This window comes from Capricornis sumatraensis, chromosome 16 (genome assembly GCF_032405125.1).
Source record: "Capricornis sumatraensis isolate serow.1 chromosome 16, serow.2, whole genome shotgun sequence".
NCBI lineage: Eukaryota > Metazoa > Chordata > Mammalia > Artiodactyla > Bovidae > Capricornis > Capricornis sumatraensis.
In genome coordinates, this window is record NC_091084.1 from 28710347 (window position 1) to 28721373 (window position 11027).

The window sequence follows — 11027 nt, forward strand, 5'->3', positions numbered from 1 at the left end:
AAAAGCGCTAGGTCCAGAGAAGTTAGTTGACTTACCCAAGGTCACACAGCTAATGAGCAGCAGAGCCACCACTCCTGGCCAACACTCAGTCTAAATCATCTAAACTGAGTCTAAACTCAGCAAATTCTTAGGCAAACAGTCTCTCAGGGGTGCAAGCTTTCTAAGTTCCAAGGTGTGTTTTGTCACAAGAGGACAAACCTGACTTTCTTGATCTCATCTTCAGCCACCAGGCTGACGTGAAAGGAAATATGAGTCATGCTGGATAGTTCCAGGGAAGACACAATAGAAATTTCTCCCCAGCATCCCCCAGAAGGGGAAGCTCTAGAGCCCCTCTATCTCCACCCTATCTTGTGTGTGCACATGCACGTGCACACACACATATACACATGCACACACATGCATGCATATACATGTGCACACACAAGCACATATATACCTATCTATCTTCCTGGTCCAGCCCATGACTGTCTCCTTTGACCAGACAGCTGCCTGGGTACACCCAGGGCAGAGCCACCAAGGGGCCAGGGCCATCAAGAGCGAGGGAGCTGAATAAAAGCAGCTCATGCTACACCTATGATACGCAGCTTTGGCTGTAATAAACACTGCAGCTGAGTATTCCCGTGGGGATTCCCTAATGGCGAAGATGGATGCACTCCAGAGCAACCCCAGGGGTTTTACACGCAGCTCTGACTAAACTCCCTATAAAATCAATCCCTCCTTTTCACCACTTGTGACAGGGTGTTCTAATATTAATCCACTCTCCTTGTCAGTCAGCTCCCCCAACAAAGGCTTTAATGATCTTTAACCAGGCATAATCAACGCTACACACTCCAGCAGAGACTTCCTGGACCCAGGCAGCTCCCCTACCCCCAACAATAACTGGCTGGAAGTTCCCAGGGGGACAAAGGCAATCCCCTCAGCCCCCCTGAGCTGCAGGATGGACTGTATAGGAGGAGGGCAGCCCCCCATGAGGACAGGGGCGGCGGGTCAGTGGGCTCAGGCTGCTCGGCGGGTGGGGGGTGCAGGCCCGGGCCCGCAGTCTCCTTCACAGGCTGCCTGTGGTCCTGAGATGCCGATTCTTCCGGGCCGCACCGGCTCTGCAAGTCTGCCTCTAACGCTGTCATCAAGGGTGTCTCCTCCGGACTTCTGACAGCTCGCATCTCTCTAGGGGAAGCGGGGCCTGGGTGGAGGACCCTAGCAGCTGGAGAAGGAGCACGGGAGCGTGTGGTTGGCCCTCTGTTCCTGATCCCACCACCACCCCCCACCCGGCCTGCCCAGCCCTGACACCCTCCCCTTCCTCCCCGACCCCGCGCTTCCTCCCTCCTTCTTGTTTCCCTGGACCCTCCATGCTCCTCACGGCCCCCCAGAGGAGAGTGGCAGGAATAAAGGCAGATGGGGCCAGGGGGTCGGCGGCAGACACACTGCACAGAGCCGGAGGCCCCCGGGCTGAGGGCACACACCTTCTGGGTAGACCAGGAGGGTCTCCTGCAACAAAAGCCTTAGTCGTTCTCGTCTAAATCCATCTCTGCATCTTCAAGGCTGCACAGTGTTTATGGGAGCCACGCAGGAGCCCTGCACCAGCTCTGGGGCAGCTCTGAGAACTTGTGGCGCACATACAGGCCTGTCAGGGAGGCAGCTGGGCAAGCTGCCTGGCAGCCTCGCTGAAACCTCCCAGCAAAGTCCCTCGGGCGACATCAGAGTCCTTCGGGCAAGTCGGAGCCTGGAGTTTGGCCTCTGACTTCAGGAAACAAACTGGCCTGAGCTGCTTAATGCAGCCTCCCTCCTGTTCAGGCCCACGAGGAGGAGTCCTTCCCTGCCAGGTGGTGTCTGGCTTCTCCGTGGCCCCGAGCACCCCCGAGAGCTGCGTGAAGTTTGGGGGAGCAGAGAGATGCCTTCACTATTTTCTCATTAGAACTTAGTTTATTTTGCTCGCACTACCAGTATATTGGTACAATGGGTATGTGCGTGCTCAGTCGCTTCAGTCATGTCTGACTCTCTGCAACCCCACGGATTGTAACCCGCCAGGCTCCTCTGTCCATGGAATTCTCCAGGCACAATATATTGTACTTAACTTGATAAAAATGGGACGATATTAAAAAGCAGAAGAGGAGGCCGTGACCTCCAGCAAGCACTGCTTACATCTGAATGCATTGCCTCCCAAAATTTTTATTTTCTTACAGTTGTTGAATTTGGTTTTGCTCTTGGACTTGTACCAGAGACCTGCTTGTGTTGTTTTGCCTGTGGGAACCCACCTCCCACCCCCACCCTGGTCCTGTATTGAGGAGGGGAGCTTGTGATTCTTACTCATGATTTATTGGGTGATCAGAGGCCCTTTCATTAATGCTGTGCCTTCGAGTCCTCAATTATAAAAAAAGGAGATAATAATAGCACTGCCCTCATAGGGTAGCCATAAGGATTAAATGTTTTTGTATATGCAAAGTACTTAGAATATGTCTCTAGCATAAATGTGAAATATATGTGGTAGTAGCATCACCGATAGGATTGTTATTATTATAACTACTGCTGCTATTTGTACTACCTTCCCTGTTTAGAGTGGGGAGTAGGGACCAGCACCCCCTTTTCCCAGCAACTGTGGCTTCCATAGGGGAAGTCCAAGCACCCAGATGTATAACAGGTAGGCAGGTAGCCCGAGAGAAAGTCACTCTGGGAGGACAGAAAGCAAAACATCACGGGTCCAGGACTCTGCCTCTCCTGGGGTAACAGGGAGGGGTATGGCTACCATGCCTCATGTGAGATCTTCTTGCCTGCGCAGCTCTGTGCTGGTACCCAAGTGGCCAGCAGCGCTCCCACCTTCACTCAGCGCAGATTTTTTATCCAGCGTCTCACTCCCCTCCAGCGAGCCCAGCCCAAACAGCAGACTATTTCTTACCCCCACAGTCCAGTGGGCTCCTCCCATACACCAGGGCTGGCTTTCCGAAGGATGCCTACTTTCCAATCCTCCTACAGACCTGAAAGGTTTCTGACTTAGGCCATGAGAATATAAGAACATCCCTGGAAAGAACCCTTGTTGCTGCTGTTGTTGGTTAGTCACTAAGTTATGTCTGATTCTTTGTGACCCCATGGACTGTAGCCTACCCTGCTCCTGTGTCCATGGAATTCTCCAGGCAAGAATACTGGAATGGGGTTGCCATTTCCTTCTCCAGGGCATCTTCCAAACCCAGAGATCAAACTCATGTCTCTTATTTTGAAGGTGGATTCTTCACCACTGAGATGCTAAGGAAGCCCTTCAAATAACAGCTCATGATGATAACAGTTCATATTTGTTCAGCATTTACTGTGTGCCAAGTGACAGTCGCTCAGTTATGTCTGACTGTTTGAGACCCCATGGCCTGCAGCCCACCAGGCTCTTCTGTCCATGGAATTCTCCAGGCAAGAATACTGGAGTGGGTTGCCATGCCCTTCTCCAGGAGTTCTTTCTGAACTGGGCATTGAACCTGGGTCTCCTGCATTGCCGGCAGATTCTGTACCATTGAGCCACACTGTGTGTCAAGCCCTTTGCTAAATAATTTATATGTGTTATCTCATTTAATCCTCACAACAAGACATGAGCTAGGAACCATATTTATCTCTATTTTACAGTTGAAGCCTCAGCTTGGAGAGCTTGAGTCTGCCCAGGATTGACACCCAAAAGCCACCGAGGGGACTTAACCTGACTATGGAGAGACTGCTGTTCATTCTGGGGAAACGCTACTATGAACTTTTAAGTTTCCTACAGCTATTCTAAGGGGAAGCCCGATGCTGTTGTTAATTTGAATGAATGAAGAGTCAGTTTGGATCATGTAAGGTCTGTGTGTACATATATATACACAAATGGAACCCAGAAAGAGTAAATTATTTTGCATGGCCACATGGCTAGAAAGCCATGGAGCCTGAGGCAGGACCCCAAACACCCTGATTTCATGTTCTTTCTATGCTGTTCATCTTTTGTCGCTTCCAGAGAGAACCTGGCCCCGGGCAGACACCAAGCCCCACACTCTGGTGTTCCTTGCACTGTACCCAGCACAGCCAGTGCACACAGTGGGTGCTCACTCAATCTCTGGGAGCGAATGGATGTGAACTTTCTGCAGGAGAGTCGGCAGCACTCACTCAACAGTTCCCCCAACCTTCTGATGGCTGGTTGTGGGTCATTCATTTGTGAATGGAAACAAGCTTGTGTCGATACTGTGGGCCAGGGCCCAGCCTGGCGCCTCAACTCTGAAAATCCGAGTGTCCCTGGACCCTGTTCTTTTTCTCCTTCTCCACCAAGCCCACCCACTCCTTTTCCTTCTTTCCCTCCCTGTCCTCCCCCTAAAAACACAGGACATTCCCGGTCCAAGTCAGTGTCCCTGGAGAAGCGAACGTTGTCTGAAAGAATCCAGGAGAGTCTGATTTGTGTGTGTGTGTGTGTGGTGTTGATGCCTGGTTTCCTCTGGGCACTGCCTAATTTCTCTCATTCCCAGGTTGGTGACTTCTTGCCTGCTGCCTGACAGAGGATGTCCCTACGACCCTGGACTAGAGGCAGGCGGCCTGAGCAAGACTTCCAGCAGAGCATGTCTGGGTGATGGTAACCATGCATGTTTTATTGAGTAACAGAGTTAATGGGCATGTAAAACATACACAACTTGTCAGCCTGTTAGCTGCTACCATTGCCACGGCCGCTCTCCCACCTCGGGCTCAACTAAATTGCCCATCGCCTTGCTCTTTTCTGCCCTCTCCCTCTCCTTGTTTTTCTCCCCCCAAAGTCTCTCTCTCTCCCCAACCTGTACCTCCCTCCTTCCCCGAACTGCTGAAGAATCCCATTTTTATTTATTTATTTTTAATCACTTTCAATTTGGGCAACCAATTTCAGAGAAGACTTAACCTTGAAGGCTTGACTGCCCCTACCCAGGCAATGCTCTGTCTTCAGTTCCTGCCCAGGAAGCTGGGGATCAAGGACAAAGGCAGCCCAGAGTGAGCTTCCACCCACGGAGGAGGCAGCTAGTCCAGAGCACTTGCCAGATGCGGGGCATGGATGCCCGCATGGATATGCCTCCACTGTGCACACGTGATCAATTGCCTCATTGCCACACCACTCCCGCTGCAGGTGCCACCCTCGGCAGCCTGGGTCCTCCACCTGCCCAGACCCCCAAAACCCCACCCTGCATGCACACACATTCAGCCATCCGCATCCTCATGTTCAGACCCCAATAGCTTCAAAAAATTCCAAACCCCACACAGGTTCTCCTGTGTACATACATACACACTTGAAAGAGCCCACAGCTGAGTGCTACAAAATAGCCCGCTCTCTGCATCCCTCCCCGAGGGGCAATCTCAAGCCTGGACACGCGCTTCCCTCTCTCTCTCACACATACGTGCATGGTCTCAACCGCACATGTCTTTAGGCGCACCCTCAAGTCCACACGTGGATTCACTGCCTTCAGACACTCCATCGCAAGGCCATTATTCGTGTGCATCCCCACGCATGTGCACTTTCAGAACTGGTGAGAACAGCCGCATTCCCATAGATGCCCTCACAATTGTATTTCTGCACACAAGCCCCCCAACATTTATATACTCTACCGTTAGCTGAAGCTGCTTGCACACTTTCAACATGTCTGCACCTCTAATAGGCACATCTGCATGCTCACCCACCAGACACACTCAGCGTCAACAACCCATACCTGCAGTGTGCTTGCCTACATACACACACACACAGTGGGCAGGTCATGTCTGCATGTGTACCCGGCTCCATACCCCCTGGTATGTCTTCAAATGCTCATGTCCGTTGCATACACATATAAACCAACACTCCCACCAGCCTATATGCAAGTAGTCCTTTAACGTATATTTCAGGTATATTTGTACACACTTCATGTACACACATACACATTAAACCCCTCTCTGCCTACTTATAACTCATGCACATAAACTCTTAATCCCTATTTGTATGTATGCTCCATACAAACATCCCACAGTGTTCCCACCATGTATACCTACAGAAGACCCCAGTTCTGCCCATGTTCATACTCCAACTCCCTGTCTGCATGCACATCTCAAATGTATACCCCCAAATGCCCTGTTTTACCCATAGTAGTAGTAGTGTTAGTCTCTCAGTCGTGTCTGACACTTTGCAACCCCACTGCAGCTGGGCTGCACCCCACTGGACTGTAGCTCACCAGGCTCCTCTGTCCGTGGAATTCTCCAGGCAAGAATACTAGAGTGGGTTGCCATTCCCTTCTCCAGGGGATCTTCCTGATCCAGGGATCAAACCTGGGTCTCCTGCATCGTTGCTGCTGCTATTGCTGCTAAGTCGCTTCAGTCGTGTCCGACTCTGTGCGACCCCATAGACGGCAGCCACCAGGCTCCCTCATCCCTGGGATTCTCCAGGCAAGAACACTGGAGTGGGTTGCCATTTCCTTCTCTAATGCATGAAAGTGAAAAGTAAAAGTGAAATCGCTCAGTCGTGTCCGACTCTTTGTGACCCCATGGACTGCAGCCTACCAGGCTCCTCCGTCCATAGGATTTTCCAGGCAAGAGTGCTGGAGTGGGGTGCCATCGTCTCCTCCGCTCCTGCATTGCAGGCAGATTCTTTTCCCATGCATGCAGGTGTCTCCTGCAATGATTCTATATCTGCTTACATAGACTCCAGTCCAAGGACGTACACCCAAACTCACCATTTCCACATGTAAAGACAGCCATGTACAGTCCCTTCTAACACCCATTCACAGCTGTATCAAAAGCTTACCATCAATTCAACTGAATTTAAACTAAACAATCAAGCCCATATCAAAATGCAGATTCAGAAGAACTGTGGTCTTTACCTTCAGGAGCTTCCTGTCTAGGAAGAGATACGGACAAGAAAGCAGCCAATTCGTCTAGCCACAGAAGTAAGTGCACACAGGAGCATACACTCTCAGCAGCTCCACATTTACAGGAAAATTCTACCTGCTCATCTCAGATGCACAAATGTATGCGTGTATGCTTAGTCACTTCAGTTGTGTCCGACTCTTGTGAACTGTAGCCCACCAGGCTCCTCTGGCCATGGGATTCTCCAGGCAAGAATACTAGAGTGGGTAGCCATTCCCTTCTCCAGTGGATCTTCCTGACTCAGGGATTGAACCTGAGTCTTCTGCATTATAGGTGGATTTTTTTTTGCCATCTGAGCCATAAGAGAAACCTGAGATGCACAAATGGATACAACTTAATTCACATTACCACATATCCCCATTCTGTGCCCAAACCCCCCACTCTAAACATGATCAGTCGTTTCCATTAATTGCAGTGGCTTCACATGTTCCCAGCAGTCTCCCCCCTAGAGGTAATGCTGCTACTTCACGCTGTCATTGCTGGGACTAAGTCCTTCTCTAGGACTGCTGGCTGAGGACCTAGCCCAGCAGTGGCAGAGCTTCTGGTGCGGGGAGTGTCCCCCAGCAGTCATCCTGCCTCATTCTCTGCCTGCCCTCAGATGAGCTGCAGGCCTTGCCATTACCTCCTGCTCTTCGTCCTCTACAGAGGCTGCTGTCCCCACAATGGGCCCAAGAGCACTTTCCTGCTACTCCTCCTGTCTGGGTGGCTGGCACTAGTAGTTCTCGGATATGATCATTTAAAAAGTGAATCTGATTCAAGTATGAATTCCTAGGACTTCAGTAAACTGAATTCCAAGAGCTTTGCCTTACGGGCCAAATCTGGCCCACTGTCTATTTCTGTATTACAAGTAAAGTTTTATTTGAATGGTCAGATCCATTTGTTTAAGAATTGTCTGTGAGGGCTTCCCAGATGGCTCAGTGGTAAAGAATCTGCCTGCAGTGTTGGAGACACTGGTTTGATCCCTGGGTCAGGAAGATCCCCTGGAGAAGGAGATGGCAACCCACTCCAGTATTCTTGTCTGGGAAATCTCATGGACAGAGCAGATCGGCAGGCTATAGTCCATGGGGTCGCAAAGAGTTGGACATAACTTGGCGACTAAACAGCAACAACTTGGCTGTTTCAGGGCTCTAATGACAAGAGTTCGGTAGTTACGATAAGACCATGGCTAGTAAAATACTTACTGGTTGACCCTTTATAGAAAAAGCATCAATCTGCCAGTCTTGCCCATCTGATGTTAAGCATGGAGGTGGCAGTGCCATTCTGGTCTTCCCTGGTCAGGACAGTGCAATACACCTTAGAGGTAAATAGAGAAACCACAGAGTGAAGTGGCAGAAGATGGGAAAGGAAAGGAATTCAGACCACATCTTCAACTCACCCCACAGATATTGATGGGTGCCTGCTATCAGCTGACACTATGCTGGGCACAGAGTTACAGCAGAGAATGGAACATGGCTCCCATCCTCCTAAAGTAACCAGTCTACTGGTAGACATTAAACTACAACCTACACACCAACTCCATTGTGAGGACTGTGATAAATATCGACAAGGGAAAACAGGGATCGCTGAAGCCAGGGAAAAGACACTTAGAGGTACTTTGATAGATGAACTCAAATACGTGAAGGAACGACAAGGAAGGGGGCTGAACAAGCCCTCTGGATGCTCAAGGTGGGACCTGGGACCGGGACAGCACCGTGAAAAGAGGAAGATATGTGGGAAGAGCAGCTTTGTGCGCTCCACAATGGGCCCTGCACACAGGAGGTGGTGTGTTACATTAATATTAGTGATGGATAAGAGGGATAGAGACTCACCATGGCTTCTCAAGATGGCACCATGTTAAGCTTTCCCAGTGTTCCCCCCTCCTTCCCAGCAGCCTCTGTTCCCTAGTGGCAGGAGTAAGGGACAACCTCCCCTAACCTGGCCACAGGGCGGACCATGAACAGTTCCATTCACAGGGTGCTGTGTAGGGGTGTCCACCTCTCCTCTGCTCATTACAAGTTCATAAACACTATTGGCCCTAAAAGTAAGTTTCCATATCAGCTAGCTTCTAGGAAGACCTTCAGAACCTCTGCCTCCCCTTCCCACACTGGACTCCAACCTTACTTCACTTGCTGTCTCCTCCCAAGATCCAGACTTTGAGGCTTTCGGCCCCTCAGGTGGGATCCACAGATTCATGCCTGAATCCATCTTGCAGAGAGTTCAAAGGAGAACGCCAAAGATCAACATCATCCTTAAGCCAGGACTCTTGGTGCCCACTCCTTGTTCACTCCATCCCACCCGGCTCTGCTCCCCACTCTGGACACGGAGGACACAGATGAGGTCAAGAGAGAAGCAAAGCTGGCAGCAAGAAGGAAGGCAGGATCAGGAATGGGGAAAAAAAGAAGGAAGCAAAATGCAAGAGAAAACACAAGGGCGAATGGGGAGAGCCTTAGGAACCTTGTGTTTAAATGATCTGATAATTAAATGAAAAGTGTTCGGTAGGGAAGCCCACCTTTCAAAGTCCCCGCTGGTGGTGGAGCGTATAAAAACCTGAATAGCAAATATTTACTCAGAATTAACATGGAGCAGATCTCATCAAGCAACCTTGGGGCTGTTTCTGAAGTCTTACCTTAATGTCTTGTGTGGCATGGGGGCCCAGGCAGGCACTAGACCTGGCGTAATGCGCTAAACAAATCTAATGGTGTGCTTTATTCCCCCCACAGCAGAACTCCTAATTATGTATCCTGCAAATGCACAGAGAAAATGGATTAGCCACGGCAGCTGTTACCTGCTGGAGAGGCACCCTCCCCAGAAGCCTTTGCAAGGAGATGGTGGGCCGGCCCCACAGGCTGCAGCAGGCAGCTGGCAGGGGTCTGGGGAGCACACAGGTGAGAGGTTGATGAGGATCTGAATCTTCAGCCAGGGACTATCTGCCCCCTTGGCATCCTGATGGGAGAGGTGAGGCATGAGTAAGGCGCTGAATGACAGGGGGCCAGCCCAATCTTTTGGTTGTATGGGATTAAGCAGGCTCTTGGAAAGGCTTCTCTGCTAAGGCCATCTTTCCTTTCCATCCTCCCAGAGCTAAATGACAATTGGTGGTCGGTAGGGTGACTCACTACTGTCCCCTTAGTTCCTCCTAGTAAATTGCAGGGACCGGTGTGCCAGTTTCCTTGCCACGTATCAGAGTCTATGAGAAAAACTGGAACCCAGAACAAGTTCCACGGAGGAAAAGAAGTCAAGAAAGTTCAGATGTGGCTTTAATTAGGGAAAGCGGGTCAACAGAGAAAAATAGAAGGTGATAGAAGGATGCTAGGTATAAGGCAGAAACCCTTAACAGTCTGGGGACCTTGTAGCAGAGAAATATTCTGCAAATGGGCAGAACACCAACATAAGCTGGACACTGGTTAGAGACAGAGGCCCACTGAGACCACCTGGCTGCTGAACCCAATGGGTCAGAGATGCTAGTTTGTGTGTATCTTTTTTTTTAAATGAATTTTCAGTTATAGTTGCTCTATAATGTGTTAGTTTCTACTGCACAGCAAAGTGAATTGTATGTGCGTGTGCATGAGTGCTAAGTTGCTTCAGTCTCACTTTTTGTGACCCCATGGACTGTAGCCCAACAGGCTCCTCTGTCCATAGGATTCTCCAGGCAAGAGCAGTGGAGTGGGGTGCCATTTTCCTCCTCCAGGGGCTCTTTCCCACCCAGGGATCAAACCCACATCTCTTATACCTCCTGCATTGGCAGGTGGGTTCTTTACCACTAGCGCCACCTGGGAAGCTGTACATACACATATATGTTCTTGTGCGTGTGTTTTGAGGACTCTCTGCCTTGGACATAAAGGTCTTTTGCTGTGATGGCTTTGGCACTGTAATCTTGAACAGCAGGATATCAAATAGACTAAGTACAGTGGGATTTAGTCCTGCATTTGAGTCCCATTCTAACACTCATTAACAACTCTTACATGTAACCTTTCTGGGCATAATTTCCCCAACTGGTTTGTGTGAAAAACCAGCATGCTGTCTTAAACTTATCAATAATATTATCTGAATCAGAATGTGTTGGATAGCCGTTTCATCTGTAGTGGATTTCTCCTAGGGTTGAAGGAGGAGTATTCATTGAAATCTGTGGAGCTGCTTTGTGAATTGGAAAGGGCAAGAACCACATTTATTGAGCACTCACTGTGCGCCGAGCACTGCTCCCTCAG